Consider the following 15,739-nt stretch of genomic DNA (forward strand, 5'->3'; position numbering starts at 1 on the left):
CCTCAGAAATCTCCTTTGTTCATGCCATGATACACTTCCACAAACATGTGTTGTGAAGATCAGACATTGACAGATCCCTGTTCTTTAAATAAAACAGGGTGCCCACTCACACCTGATTGTCATCCCTTTGACTGGAAACACCTGACTCTAATTTCACCTTCAAATTAAATAGTCCCTCACCTTGACAGAATATTTCTGCTAGGTGACTTCAATGCCCGTGTGGGCACTGATATGTAAGCCTGGCCAAATGTAATTGGCTGGCATGGTCTCGGAGACATAAATGAGCAAGGAACCCTCTTGCTTGAGCTATGCACTCGCTTTGGCCTTTGCATCACAAATACCCTCTTCTATCATGCAGGCATACAGAAGGGGACATGGCAGCATCCAAGGTCTAAAAGGTGGCACCTTATTGACTATATTATAGTCCATCAACACTACAAGAGTGATATAGACCCAAGAGTTTGTTGCAGTGCTGACTGCTGGACAGATCACAAAATAGTATGTGCTCGCTTGAACTTTTGATTTCACACTTCCACACAAAGGCGGAAAAGCAAAATGCCAAAGCGACTCAATATCAGCTGTCTAAAAGACCCATTGATAGCCCAGCAACTGAGGGAGACTTTAAATAACAATCTGTCCAACAACTGTAGCGAAAGCTGGCCCCTTGGCCAACATTGGGAGCACTTGCGGGACACTATTTACAAAAGTGCTAAGAGCACAGTTGGCCTTCAAAGGCGCAATCACCGGGATTGGTTTGATGAAAATAACAATACCATCATGAGATTGCTGCAGCAGAAACCTAATGCATTCCAAGCCGTCCTAAGAAATGACACCCCATCAAGTAGGGAGAGGTACAGGTCAGCTAGGAACACCTGCCAGAAAGAACTATGCTGTATTCAAAACCAGTGGTGGCTGGATCATGCCAAGGAGATTGAACAGCATGCCAAAAGGCACGATTCGAGATCCTTTTTCCAGGCCGTGAAATTTGTATATCAGCGACGCCAAAACGGTATTAGCCCCATCAGTGATGATCAGGGCAACAAGTTGACTGAAAAAGAAGAGATCTTGGGACACTGGAAACAACATTTTAGTGATCTCCTGAACCAACCAAAAGCAGTAAATACCAGTGCTCTCAATTAAATACCACATGTAACTATCCTCACTGAACTTGAAGCACCACCATCCTTGGAGGAATTTAAGACAGCACTCGATCATCTGGCTAATAATAAAGCCCCTGGACCAGACTGCATCCCAGCAGAGGTCCTTAAGGAAGGTGGGCCAACCCTCCACAAGGAACTCCTGAATCTCCTTATCTCTATTTGGAACAAGGAAAGAGTACCACAAGACCTGAAGAATGGCATTATTATTACCATCTTCAAGAAGCATTGTTGCTTTACCTGTGGTAATTACAGAGGAATCACATTACTTTCTGTCATTGGCAAATTATTTGCCTGTGTGATCTTGAACAGAGTTTGGCCTAGTATCGAGAAACATCTCCCTGAGGCACAGTGCAGCTTTAGAGGGGGGTGCTCCATGAATGATGTGATGTTTGCCATCCAACAGCTCCTGGAGAAATGCAGAGAACAGTATCAAGGGCTGCATATACTATTCATGGACCTAGTAAAGGCCTTTGATACTGTAAGTAGACCTCTCATGTGGATACTGCTGCAGAAGGTTGGAATACCTTCCAAGATGGTTAACATCATACAGAGCTTTCATGATGGCATGGAAGCGAGAGTATTGATTGGAGGTAAGTTTACTGAACCATTTGAAGGATCTAATGGTCTGCGCCAAGGGTGCATTCTGGCCCCTACATTTTTCATCCTCTTCTTCACTTTTGTCCTCCACCATGCCCACAACTCAATGTCAGAGTTTGGCGTGAAGATCAAATACAAACTTGATGGCAGGCTCTTTAACCTGCAGAGGCTTAAAGCAAAGTCAGTATCATGTACAGATCTTGACAATCTCCTGTACACGGACGATGCAGCACTAGTTACATCGACTCCTCAGTCCCTACAAGAAGGTGTCACAGCATTGCATAATTCTTGCAGTGCTTGGGGATTGTCTATCAGCAAACCAAAGACTGAAGTGATGCATGTACAATGTGAGCATCCACCATCTATTGTGATTGATGGCTCAGAGCTGAAACGTGCCCAAACATTCACATACCTTGGAGGCAACCTGAGTGATGACACAACTCTCGACTCAGAAATCCAGCGCCGGGTGTCCCGTGGAGAAGCAGCCTTCAGTGCACTACGATCTAGATGCTTTAACCGGAAGGGTATTACACTATCGACCAAGCTGACTATGTATAAGTCATATAAACTATAGTTTTACCTTCTCTCCTCTGTGGGTCAGAAACATGGCCAACTCTAGCTCACCACATTCGCCGCCTTGACGTTTTCCACCTGAGATCTCTTAGACAGAATGTCAAATGGTGGCAACATGTGACAAATCAAGTGGTCCTGGAGCAGGCGGAATTAACTTCCATAGAAACCATGGCAAGCCGTCCTGGCCCAGTTGCAGCAAAACAGGCCCAAACCATGATCCTACCACCACCATGTTTCACAGATGGCATAAGGTTCTTATGCTGGAATGCAGTGTTTACCTTTCTGCAAACATAACGCTTCTCATTTAAATAAAAAACTTCTATTTTGGTTTCATCTGTCCACAAAACATTTTTTTTCCAATAGCTTTCTGGCTTGTCCACGTGATCTTTAGCAAACTGCAGAAGAGCAGCAATGTTCTTTTTGGAGAGCAGTGGCTTTGTCCTTGCAACCCTGCCATGCACACCATTGTTGTTCATTGTTCTTCTGATGGTGGACTCATGAACATTAACATGAGCCAATGTGAGAGAGGCCTTCAGTTGCTTAGAAGTTACCCTGGGGTTCTTTGTGACCTCACCGACTATTACACGCCTTGCTCTTGGAGTGATCTTTGTTGGTCGACCACTCCTGGGGAGGGTAACAATGGCCTTGGATTTCCTCCATTTGTACACAATCTGTCTGACTGTAGATTGGTGGAGTCCAAACTCTTTAGAGATGGTTTTGTAACCTTTTCTAGCCTGATGAGCATCAACAATGCTTTTTCTGAGGTCCTCAGAAATCTCCTTTGTTTGTGCCATGATACACTTCCACAAACATGTGTTGTGAAAATCAGACTTTGATAGATCCCTATTCTTTAAATATAACGGGGTGCCCATTCACACCTGATTGTCATCCCATTGATTGAAAACACCTGACTCTAATTCTACCTTCAAATTAACTGCTAATCCTAGAGGTTCACATACTTTTGCCACTCACAGATATGCAATATTGAATCATTTTCCTCAATAAATAAATGACCAAGTATAATTTTTTTTGTCTCATTTGTTGAACTGGGTTCTCTTTGTATACTTTTTTTTTTTACTTGTGTGAAAATCTGATGATGTTTTAGGTCATATTTATGCAGAAATATAGAAAATTCTAAATGGTTCAGAAACTTTCAAGCATGTATTCCATATGTTATTTCATAGTTTTGATGTATTCAGTATTGTTCTACAATGTAGAAAAGAGTCAAAATACAGATAAACCTATGAATTAGTAGGTGTGTCCAAACATTTGATAAATATTGTGTATAAACGCTATGATCTTTTTATCAGGTTACTTGTATTTGTTCAATAACACACAGCATAGACCAACCATGCCAACATTTAAACACCTCATCTTAAAGGCCTAAAAGTGCAGCATCTTATTCAAGTTGATATTCAAGAAAGCTTTGTCAATGTCCTCAGGTTTAGGATTGCTTACCTCACCCTCCTCTTCTTCTTCCTCTTCTTTCAGCTGTTCCTGTTAGGGGTTACCACAGCACATATTGTCCCTCCATCTTGTCCTGTCCTCCACAGCTTCTTCTGTCTCACCAACCATCCTCATGTCCTCCTTCACCACATCCATAAATCTCATCTTTGGTCTTCCTCATTTCCTTCTGCCTTGTAACTTCATCTCCAGCATTCATTTCCCAGTATACCCTGGATCTGTACATGTCCAAACTATCTCAATCTCACCTCTCTCACCCTCCTGAAAGGGCTAAATCTCGAGTTCAGCACACCTATAGACAAGCTTTGGCAGAGAGAGAGAAAGAAATTTGTGGGCCAGTATAAATAGATGGAGAGACGATATCCAGATAATCTTTATCTCCTCTCTGCTCTGCTTGTTGGTTTTTAGAAATTCACTGATTTTCGTCATGACAAGTCATCAGTCTTAGGACAGATACATACAGACTATTCATATGCCTTTGTTGTACTGTGTTGTTCGATTTGACAGACTAAATACCTAAGTGGAGCTATTGGAGGATCCTTTTGGCATGTTGTAAAAAGATAGTGTGACAGGAGAAATATGTTCAAATCAGCTAAAATTGAATTTAAAAGCCCAAAACATACATATATATATATATATATATATATATATATATAAAACCCTGTAGAACAGGATAAGCAGCTACAAATAATGGATAGATCTCATCTCATTATCTCTAGCCGCTTTATCCTTCTACAGGGTCGCAGGCAAGCTGGAGCCTATCCCAGCTGACTACGGGCGAAAGGCGGGGTACACCCTGGACAAGTCGCCAGGTCATCACAGGGCTGACACATAGACACAGACAACCATTCACACTCACATTCACACCTACGGTCAATTTAGAGTCACCAGTTAACCTAACCTGCATGTCTTTGGACTGTGGGGGAAACCGGAGCACCCGGAGGAAACCCACGCGGACACGGGGAGAACATGCAAACTCCACACAGAAAGGCCCTTGCCGGCCCCGGGGCTCGAACCCAGGACCTTCTTGCTGTGAGGCGACAGCGCTAACCACTACACCACCGTGCCGCCATAATGGATATATATATATATATATATATATATATAAAAAATCTGTGTGTGTGTGTTTATAGGTATGTATTTATTTATTCTATCCACATACACTGGATATGAGCAATCACACGCTTTGATTGGCTACTCTACTACTTGGCTATCAGATCATATACAGTGAGTAGACAAAAACAAAATGGAAGATCATGTTGCTGAATGAACCAAGGATGAAATAAAAACTCTACTCGAAAACAAAACCCCAAAAAATTGTCATCAAGTATTTAAAAGAAACAGAAATAGCTCAAAGAATATAGGTTGTTCTTCCCCCAATAGCTCCTGTTCCACACTCCAGCCCAGTCGGTGGCAGTAATGCAACTTTAAGCTGGTTTGCCAACCAAAAAAAAAAAAAAACTAAAGAAGAACAAGAAGAAGAAGAACCCCAGAAAGCAACACAATATGGAATAAAAGTATTTGATGGTAAGAACCTATCTTTTTTATTTTTCAAGAATTATTATTATTGCATTTTTACTAATAATAATTCTTGAAAAATAAAAAAGATAAGTTCTTACCATCAAATACTTTTATTCCATATTGTGTTGCTTTCTAGGGTTCTTCTTCTTCTTGTTCTTCTTGTTCTTCTTATTCTTGTTCTTCTTTAGGTTTTTTTTTCAAGAATTATTATTATAGCATTTTTTTTCCTCTCCAGGCGGCACGGTGGTATAGTGGTTAACGCTGTTGCTTCACAGCAAGAAGGTCCGGGTTTGAGCCCCATGGACAACAAGGGTCTTTCTGTGTGGAGTTTGCATGTTCTCCCCGTGTCTGCGTGGGTTTCCTCCGGGTGCTCCGGTTTCCCCCACAGTCCAAAGACATGCAGGTTAGGTTAACTGGTGGCTCTAAATTGACCATAGCTGTGAATGTGAGTGTGAGTGGTTGTCTGTGTCTATGTGTCAGCCCTGTGATGACCTGGCGACTTGTCCAGGGTGTACCCCGCCTTTCGCCCGTAGTCAGCTGGGATAGGCTCCAGCTTGCCTGCGACCCTGTAGAAGGATAAAGCGGCTAGAGATAATGAGATGAGATGAGAAATAGCTCAAAGAATATAGGTTGTTCTTCCCCCAATAGCTCCTGTTCCACACTCCAGCCCAGTCGGTGGCAGTAATGCAACTTTAAGCTGGTTTGCCAACCAAAAAAAAAAAAAAACTAAAGAAGAACAAGAAGAAGAAGAACCCCAGAAAGCAACACAATATGGAATAAAAGTATTTGATGGTAAGAACCTATCTTTTTTATTTTTCAAGAATTATTATTATTGCATTTTTACTAATAATAATTCTTGAAAAATAAAAAAGATAAGTTCTTACCATCAAATAATTTTATTCCATATTGTGTTGCTTTCTAGGGTTCTTCTTCTTCTTGTTCTTCTTGTTCTTCTTATTCTTGTTCTTCTTTAGGTTTTTTTTTCAAGAATTATTATTATAGCATTTTTTTTCCTCTCCAGGCGGCACGGTGGTATAGTGGTTAACGCTGTTGCTTCACAGCAAGAAGGTCCGGGTTTGAGCCCCATGGACAACAAGGGTCTTTCTGTGTGGAGTTTGCATGTTCTCCCCGTGTCTGCGTGGGTTTCCTCCGGGTGCTCCGGTTTCCCCCACAGTCCAAAGACATGCAGGTTAGGTTAACTGGTGGCTCTAAATTGACCATAGCTGTGAATGTGAGTGTGAGTGGTTGTCTGTGTCTATGTGTCAGCCCTGTGATGACCTGGCGACTTGTCCAGGGTGTACCCCGCCTTTCGCCCGTAGTCAGCTGGAATAGGCTCCAGCTTGCCTGCGACCCTGTAGAACAGGATAAAGCAGCTAGAGATAATGAGATGAGATGAAAAATAAAAATGCTCTGTTTTTCAAAATCCAGTGAATGTGGAAAGAATAAAACAGTTATTCCACTCAATCTCATCATACATGGTTTTAGCTGACTCAATGCGTATTAGCTCATGTAAGACTCAATTTTGTGGAATAACTGTTATATATATTTTTTTCTAGGTATGTTTTTTCTTTTATTTGTTCAGTTTTTTTATTTCAGTCTTTATTATATTCTTCATAGTTTTATTCATTTATGTCTAATTTAATTTTTCATCCACTGAACTGATTCCTACACTTGATCTTGGATTCACTTAAAGTTATGTGTCAGACTTAGCTGAATATAGCACATACCCTGTAGACTAAGTGCATCAGTGTTCCTGAAGTTGAGGGCCTCACAGTGGCAGGATAAATGGAAGTGGCTATCCAGGGCCCCAGAGTGGATGTGGCCCTCAAGGGGCCTGGACTGAAAAGAATAATGTAGAACAGTCCTAGAATATGAAGCTTAACAAAAAAAAAGGGGTCCTAATGGCATTGTTCACTTTGTTCAGTGTGTAGGTTTACAAAGATGTACTGTACATCCTGATCCAAGAAAGGAGTGAATCTCGGTTAGGATTCACTGAATCAAGGGGCATGGATAAAGTCTGCATGCCTGTGATTTCAAATTCGACTTAGACAATTCATGGATGTTTACAAATGCAATATACTATAGCGCGGGGAAAAAACAAAATCTTAATTACCAAATCATTCAGTGATTCATGCACAGAAGGCACTGGCTTCACTACCGTTCAAAAGTTTAGGGTCACCCAGACAATTTTGTGTTTTCCATGAAAAGTCACACTTTTATTTACCACCATAAGTTGTAAAATGAATAGAAAATATAGTCAAGACATTTTTCTGGCCATTTTGAGCATTTAATCGACCCCATGTGATGCTCCAGAAACTCAATCTGCTCAAAGGAAGATCAGTTTTATAGCTTCTCTAAAGAGAAGCTATTTTCATATATTATATTTTTCATATATATTATATATTTCATATATCATATTCATATATTCATACTATATTTTATATAGTCTGTTTTCAGCTGTGCTAACATGATTGTACAAGGGTGTTCTAATCATCCATTAGCCTTCTGAGGCAATGAGCAAACACATTGTACCATTAGACCACTGGAGTGACAGTTGCTGGAAATGGGCCTCTATACACCTATGTAGATATTGCACCAAAAACCAGACATTTAGTAGAATTTAGCTAGAATAGTCATTTACCACATTAGCAATGTATAGAGTGTATTTCTGATTAGTTTAAAGTGATCTTCATTGAAAAGAACAGTGCTTTTCTTTCAAAAATAAGGAAATTTCAAAGTGACCCCAAACTTTTGAACGGTAGTGTACATCAATCTCAGCTGTTTACAAAACACAGACAGATAAACATATTATGTAAAAGTACATAAAATCAATCCATCCATCCTTGTCAGAGGAAACCTGAGCACCTGGAGGAAACCTATGCAGGCTCGGGGAGAACATGCAAACTCCCGTACATAAAATCCATGTTTAAATATCATGAAGCTGGCTTTGAATATGTATAGAAATGCAGTGGTTTGGTTTATACATTTCAAATGCAGTCAATCAACAGCCACTAAACAAAAGTAATGACTTTGTGGATGGAAATGACTGATACAATTCAATCACCTTTAGAATTAACTATAAAGAGACTAAACTCTTTGTGAATGATACATCAAATCATTTCACAATGTACAGTGGGGTCTAAAAATCTGAGACAAATTAGTGAAAATGCTTATATTGCTTTTGGGCATTCTTTTCTCATTTATAGGTTTTCATTACAGATTGTACAGGGTGTTTCAAAAAATATGATATTATTTGAGATGTAAATATCCCAGAAACTACATAGTCTAGGCAAATGAAACTGAACAGGCTTAATCTTGAGCAATATAAATCAAATTTATTCCTCAAAATTTGAATGAGAAATTCAAAGGTATGTGGATTCCATGAACGATTTCACAAATGCGAACATTACGCTTGTTGACTTTGCCATTCGTATGAAATGTGGCCTCATCACTGAAAACAAAACATTCATCGAACTCATCTCATCAGGACACACCAAACTGTCGTTGGAGGAATATGGGTTTCCAGTGCTTGCTCTTTTTATGGACTTCTCGGGGCTTTGCAAGAGTTTTTCCCGAACCCGCTCGACTGTCTTTTCAGATGCTGGTGGTCATCCAGATCCTTTTGCCCTGCACAGATAGCCTTCCTCTTTGAACTTTTTGTGCCATGTCCACATCTGCATTGCAGTTGGTGCATTTTTAGAGAAATCTCTCATAAATGCACGCTGCACAGTCTTGTTCGATTGTGTTCGAGCGTACTCGAACACACAAAATGCCTTTTCTTTTCCAGTGAATGGCATTTCTGTACCTAAAAAGATAAAAACAAAAAACATTAAAGATAAATACCTGTTTCCACACATGCTGTTAAAATTTGTGGTCAATTGAAGGTAAATTGGCAAAGTTATTAGATTGTGAAATGATATCAATTTTTTGAAACACCCTGTATTATTAGATGCAAACTGAGGTGAAAAGTAGAACCTTAAACAATAACTGAATTCTGGAATTTCTTCGTATTTAGTATAAAATTGAAATTTGGTATAAATATGAAGTGCACAATATAAATATAGGGCAGGCATGGTGGTATAGTGGTTAGTACTCTCACCTCACAGCAAGAAGGTTCTGGGTTCGAGCCCAGCAGCTGACAGGGGCCTTTCTATGTGGAGTTTGCATGTTCTCCCCATGTCTGTATGGGTTTCCGCCGGGTGCTCTGGTTTCCCCCAAAGACATGCAGTTAGGTTAACATGGGGTGGCCTTGGGCTGAAGTGCCCTTGAGCAAGGTACCTAATCCTGAACTGCTCCCCGGGTGCTGTAGCATAGCTGCCCACTGCTCTGGGTACATATGTATGTATGTATGTATGTATGTATGTATGTATGTGTGTGTACTCATTGCTCACTTGTGTGTGTTCGCTGCTTCAGAGGGGTTAAATGTAGAGGACGAATTTCACTGTGCTTGAGTGTGCATGTGACAAAATAAATCAAAATTTTCAATGTGGCCTCAGACTTTCAGACTCCACTGTGTGTGTGTGTGTGTGTGTGTTACAAGATGTTCTTTTAGACACCTGTGCTGGTATGGATTTTTCTGGCTTCATTTATTTTATTTATTTATTTCTATATTTATTTACTAAACTCAATTTTAAAAACAAGAATAAAAAAGGCCATGACCTGGCACTGCACATGAATCAAAACATTTAATTAATTATATAGCTGTCTGTGAATTTATTTTAAAGTTAGCTATGCATATGCAATGCTGACTTTAAAATAAATGTAAATAAAATGGTCTGGACAGTAATAAAGGACATTTTTAAGTGTACTAAAAGAAATTTTCACTGTCATTTTCTTTGGGAAAAAAAAATGCACCAATGTAAGTCTAGCCAGAAGGCTTTGTCTGGAAGGTGGAAGTATGTGGCCACTGGAGCAGATAGAGCATTAATTAGCTGATTCGTCCCTCCGGTGTGTTTCTAAGTACAGCTGAGCATCACTCCAGGTCAACCAGTGCTCTACTTCACAGATGAGAAGAACTACATTTCTGACACCATTTCCACTTCTGTCACTAATTGAAATGTGGAAAAAATAGCTTTTGATTCTGCCTTCTTTCTTTTCAAGGTGACTGAATATTTTCATATTTTTCAGCCGAGCACATTGAACGGGAACAAATGTGGTTACCTTTTTTTTTTCCCTCCTCGTTCTCCTTAAGGTTAATACTTTTTAAAGCAGTTATCAGAATTATTTTGCAATAAATTGTAAAACTAAGCTGTATGTCTTGGCCATTAACATTTAATTGCACCTGTCAGAAATTAGAAATTGTTGCAATTTATTGTGGTCCTTAGTTACAGGATGTGTAATGAATGTTAAAGCAGTAGTTTTGACAAAGTGCATTAAAAATTTGAAGTGGAAAGAGACATCATTAGGCTGTAAGCCAGCAGAATGGATTTGTTTTGTGTTATCACTCCAGGCTAAAATGGGAATCTCTCTTGCGTAGCAATTGTAATAGACTATAGTTAATTTATATACTTTTTTCCTTTTTTTAATTAAAATAAAAATGCCACGTCCAATTAACTGGCAGCTGTCCCAAAGCACAACACGCACAATAAACTGCTAAAAAGACCCCCATGAGCTGTCACTGTATTTTTGGCTAATGTATTAATAAAAGAGTAAGTCTATCTTTAATATTAACACCACATCATCTTGATTTTTGGTTTCAGTATCACTGTTAAGGATTTCTTCATGTCAGAAAGGAAACAAAAGATGCAAAAAAAAAAAGCCATTGTTTGTTCAAATAACAGCATGGAAGTGGCTGTCTTGCCAATTCACATCGTCAAGCTGTCAGAGCCAAGCCGTCCCCAAAGTGACAGGCCCTGACATTAGTCCAACTGAGATCAACTGTGTGTGCTACTGAGACAAAGGAAATATAACCAGAGTAATTGCAGTCATTAGCGATACTCTCGTATTGCTGAGAGATGTGGCAACTTTGACCGCCTACCTGACAACATCTAACCCATTGAAGCAAATGGCACAGATCACCTTAAAGAACCTGATTCTCTTCGAGTGCTGAAGCCGAGCTATATTTCTCATCCATCCATTATCTGTAACCGCTTATCCTATACAGGGTCGCAGCAGCCTATCCAAGCTGACTATGGGCGAGAGGTGGGGTACACTGTGGACAAGTCACCAAATCATCTCAGGGCTGACACTAGAGACAAACAACCATTCACACTCACACCTACGGTCAATTCAGAGCCACCAATTAGCCTAACCTGCATGTCTTTGGACTGTGGGGGAAAACAGAGCACCCAGAGGAAACAGACATGGGGAGAACATGCAAACTCCACACAGAAAGGCCCTCATCAGCTGCTGGGCTCGAACCCAGGACCTTCTTGCTGTAAGGCGACAGTGATAACAACTACACCACCCCCTACATTTCTCATCTCATCTCATTATTTCTAGCTGCTTTATCCTGTTCTACAGGGTCGCAGGCAAGCTGGAGCCTATCTCAGCTGACTACGGGTGAAAGGCGGGGTACACCCTGGACAAGTCGCCAGGTCATCACAGGGCTGACACATAGACACAGACAACCATTCACACTCACATTCACAGCTACGGTCAATTTAGAGTCACCAGTTAACCTAACCTGCATGTCTTTGAACTGTGGGGGAAACCGGAGCACCCGGAGGAAACCCACGCGGACATGGGGAGAACATGCAAACTCTGCACAGAAAGGCTCTCACTGGCTGCGGGGCTCGAACCCAGACCTTTTTGCTGTGAGGCGACAGAGCTAACCACTACACCACTGTGCCGCCCATCCTACATTTCTCATGACAAATTATATTTCTGACCATAAAAAAATGCTTCTTTTCAAATCCGCTCTCAAAAGTTGATAGATCTGAAATGGATCTTTTTGAAAAACAGTGACGTATAATTGTCATCTTCATGATGCCAGAATCTATTGTAATGCCGGTTTCCATGTTCCATATTATGAATCTGTACCTGAAAATGATACAGAGCTGATTTCTTTTTTCAGGAAATCTGTGGACACAGAAATCAGATTTTTTTTTTAATTAGACTTAAGTCACTTTCAAATGTGGTTTTAGATCACAATGCCATTCGACATGAATGAAAACAGTCACATGAATGTGGAATTTATGTGGCGTTTTTCCAGTGTACGTGTGTATATTATTATTCTCATCATCATGTAGTGTTTTGCCATGGCAGAACAATTTTATAAAAGGATAACTGCAGTGACTATATTCAGAGGAAGGATGAAGAAATTTGTGAGTTTTTTTTTTTTAAGGAATTGATTCAGATTAAACTGGAAGGAACTTACCTACTGCTTGAAACAATTGCGCAAGAAATCGATGAGGGCATGCAGGGCTTTTCTGTGGACAGGTACATTCACAGTAAAGACAAATATGGGTCATGGTTTCAGACGTGAATTACCAAGATAAATCTAGTCAGAGAGAGAGAGAGAGAGAGAAAGAGCAGTAAAGCTTGTGAACATAACCATGTTTGACTGCTTTGTGTAGCGTTCAAGCGACTCTGGGACATGCAAGAAACTGTTTTGTGTTCATGCTGTCAAAAGTGATAGAAATGATATAAAGTAATGGGTCAGTGTCAGACTGCGAATACATACAGTAGTATGCTGTTATTTTTTCTCGTTTTATTATAGATGAGAGGAGGAACGGTGGTGAAGTGGTTAGCACTGTCACCTCACGGCAAGAAGGTTCAGGGTTCAAACCTTGCAGCTGACTGGGGCCTTTCTGTATGGCGTTCTTCCCATGCCTGTATGGGTTTCCTCCCACAGTCCAAAGACATGTGGATTAGGTTAGCTGGCTACTCTAAACTGCCCGTGAGTGTGAATGGTTGTTCGTATCTGTGTTAGCTCTGCAATAGATTGGTGACCTGCCCACGGTGTACCCAGCTCTTGCTCAAAATCAGCTGGGATTAGCTCCAGCTTCCCCCATGACCCTGAGGATAAGCAATATAGATAAAGGATGGGGAACTTTTGGAAACTAGATTGAAATTCTAGTGTGGCCAAAAAAAGAATGAAAGAAAAACTGTGGGATAGCGGACTCGATTTGAAGCTTGCTTTTTTCCTCTGGTTCCAGCACTTGTTCTTATTTAATTAGGCTCGTTGTGTCTCATTAGCCTGTGTATATGGTGTCATGCATCTGTACCCTATATTTCTAATCCATGTTGTAATTGGATTGCAGTTTCCTTGTTTATTTGTTTGTGGGGTTTTTTTTGTTTTGTTTTGTTTTGTTTGTTGTTGTTGTTGTTTCCACATACATTTCTGTGTTCTGACCTGATTTTCTATCAGGAATATTCAACTCCATTTTGCAAATGTACACTTACCTATAATACATTAACTTGCTTACCAATGTCTCGATAAGAGACTATCATGACTGAATGCCAATGACAGTCACCTGCATTGTTTATCATTTGTTTGGCAGTAGCACTTCACATTTTTATTACTTTTGACTAGCACCTCAGACAGACATGACATACTGGTGTTGATAAATAATAATAAATGAAATATGCATGTATTATTTTTCATTCATAAAAAAAAAAATTCTAACCTCAATTTTATAATACAGGTCATGTTGCCAGTTTTCTAATCCAACCAAAGAGGATATATAAAATGGAAAAAAAAAATTATGAATCTATATAAATCATTGTAGCGGTTGCTAGGCGTGGGTGGAGCACAGAGGACGGCAGGACAGAGATCAGGTTCGTATAGGGTTTTTTATTGTCAAACTTTTCAGTCTACACAATGTATTATTCGGAGGCTAGAGACACAGACTAGCGTCTCGTCCGGCGATGAGCTCCCCTGCTCTCCGCTCTCCTTCCCTAAATAGGGCGTGGTCACTGGGAAGACACACACAAACTCAGGTTAATTGCCGTCAGGTGTAGTGATTCTGCCACTTACCTTCCTTGACTCCGCCCTCCTGTCACAGACCGGTGCTTGACCACGCCCCCGCTGCCACATACCCCCACCGCCCGACTCAGGCCGGACGGCTGTCCGGCCTGCAGCCAACTCCCCCCCCCTTGACAGGAGAGGAAGTCCGCCACGACCATCTGCGCCCCCGGCCTGTGGACCACCTTAAAATTGAAGGGTTGGAGTGCCAGATACCAACGGGTGATCCGCGCGTTGGCATCTTTCATGCGGTGGAGACACTGGAGGGGCGCGTGGTCCGAACAGAGGGTGAAAGGGTGCCTCAGTAGGTAGTAACGGAGGGCAAGGACTGCCCACTTGATCGCCAGACACTCTTTCTCGATCGTGCTGTAGCGCCCCTCACGCACTGACAGCTTCCTGCTAATGTACAGGACGGGGCAGTCCTCCCCCTCCACCTCCTGGGACAAAACCGCCCCCAGCCCTCTGTCCGACGCATTGGTCTGCAACACAAAGGGGAGAGAAAAGTCAGGGGAGTGTAAAAGTGGCCCCCCACACAGTGCAGCCTTCACTTCAGAAAAAGCCCGCTGGCATTGCTCCGTTCACTGGACCGGATCTGGTGCCCCCTTTTTAGTGAGATCAGTCAGCGGGCTAGTGACGTCCGAATAATTAGGTATAAACCTACGGTAATAGCCAGCCAGCCCCAGGAACTGTCTCACCCCCTTTTTGGTCTTGGGCCTCGGGCAGGCCGCAATCGCTGCCGTCTTATTAATTTGGGGACGAACCTGCCCGTTGCCCAAGTGGAAGCCCAGATACTGTACTTCCACCCACCCAATCGCACACTTCTTTGGGTTGGCTGTGAGCCCCACTCGTCTCAGTGACCTAAGGACGGCCCTCAGATGTTCGAGGTGCCTCTGCCAGTCATTACTATAGATGATGATGTCATCTAGATAGGCAGCCGCATAAGTGGCGTGAGGGCGGAGGACTCTGTCCATCAGCCGCTGAAACGTAGCAGGCGCCCCAAACAACCCAAACGGAAAGGTGACGAATTGGTGTAAACCAAACGGTGTGGAAAAGGCCGTTTTTTCTAGGGATAGTGGAGTCAAGGGGATCTGCCATTATCCCTTCATCAAATCCAGCGTCGAATAAAAGCGAGCAGTGCCTAGTCAATCGAGCAACTCATCAATACGAGGCATCGGGTACGCATCGAATTTAGACACCACGTTGACTTTTCTATAGTCCACACAGAACCGGACCGACCCGTCGGCCTTGGGTACCAAGACCACCGGGCTGCTCCAGTCACTTTGGGACTCCTCGACGATGCCCATTTCGAGCATGGTCTCAAGTTCTTCCCGAACCACCTTTTTTTTGTGTTCGGGTAGCCTGTAAGGGCGGCTATGCACTACTACCCCCGGGGGCGTTTCTATGTGGTGCTCTATGAGGTTAGTGCGACCGGGCAGGGGCGAGAACACATCCGAAAACTCCATCTGCAACTGGGCGACCTCCGTGAGCTGGGTCGGGGAGAGGTGGTTTCCACAGG

The sequence above is a fragment of the Neoarius graeffei genome, chromosome 8, assembly GCF_027579695.1.
Source record: "Neoarius graeffei isolate fNeoGra1 chromosome 8, fNeoGra1.pri, whole genome shotgun sequence".
Taxonomy (NCBI): domain Eukaryota; kingdom Metazoa; phylum Chordata; class Actinopteri; order Siluriformes; family Ariidae; genus Neoarius; species Neoarius graeffei.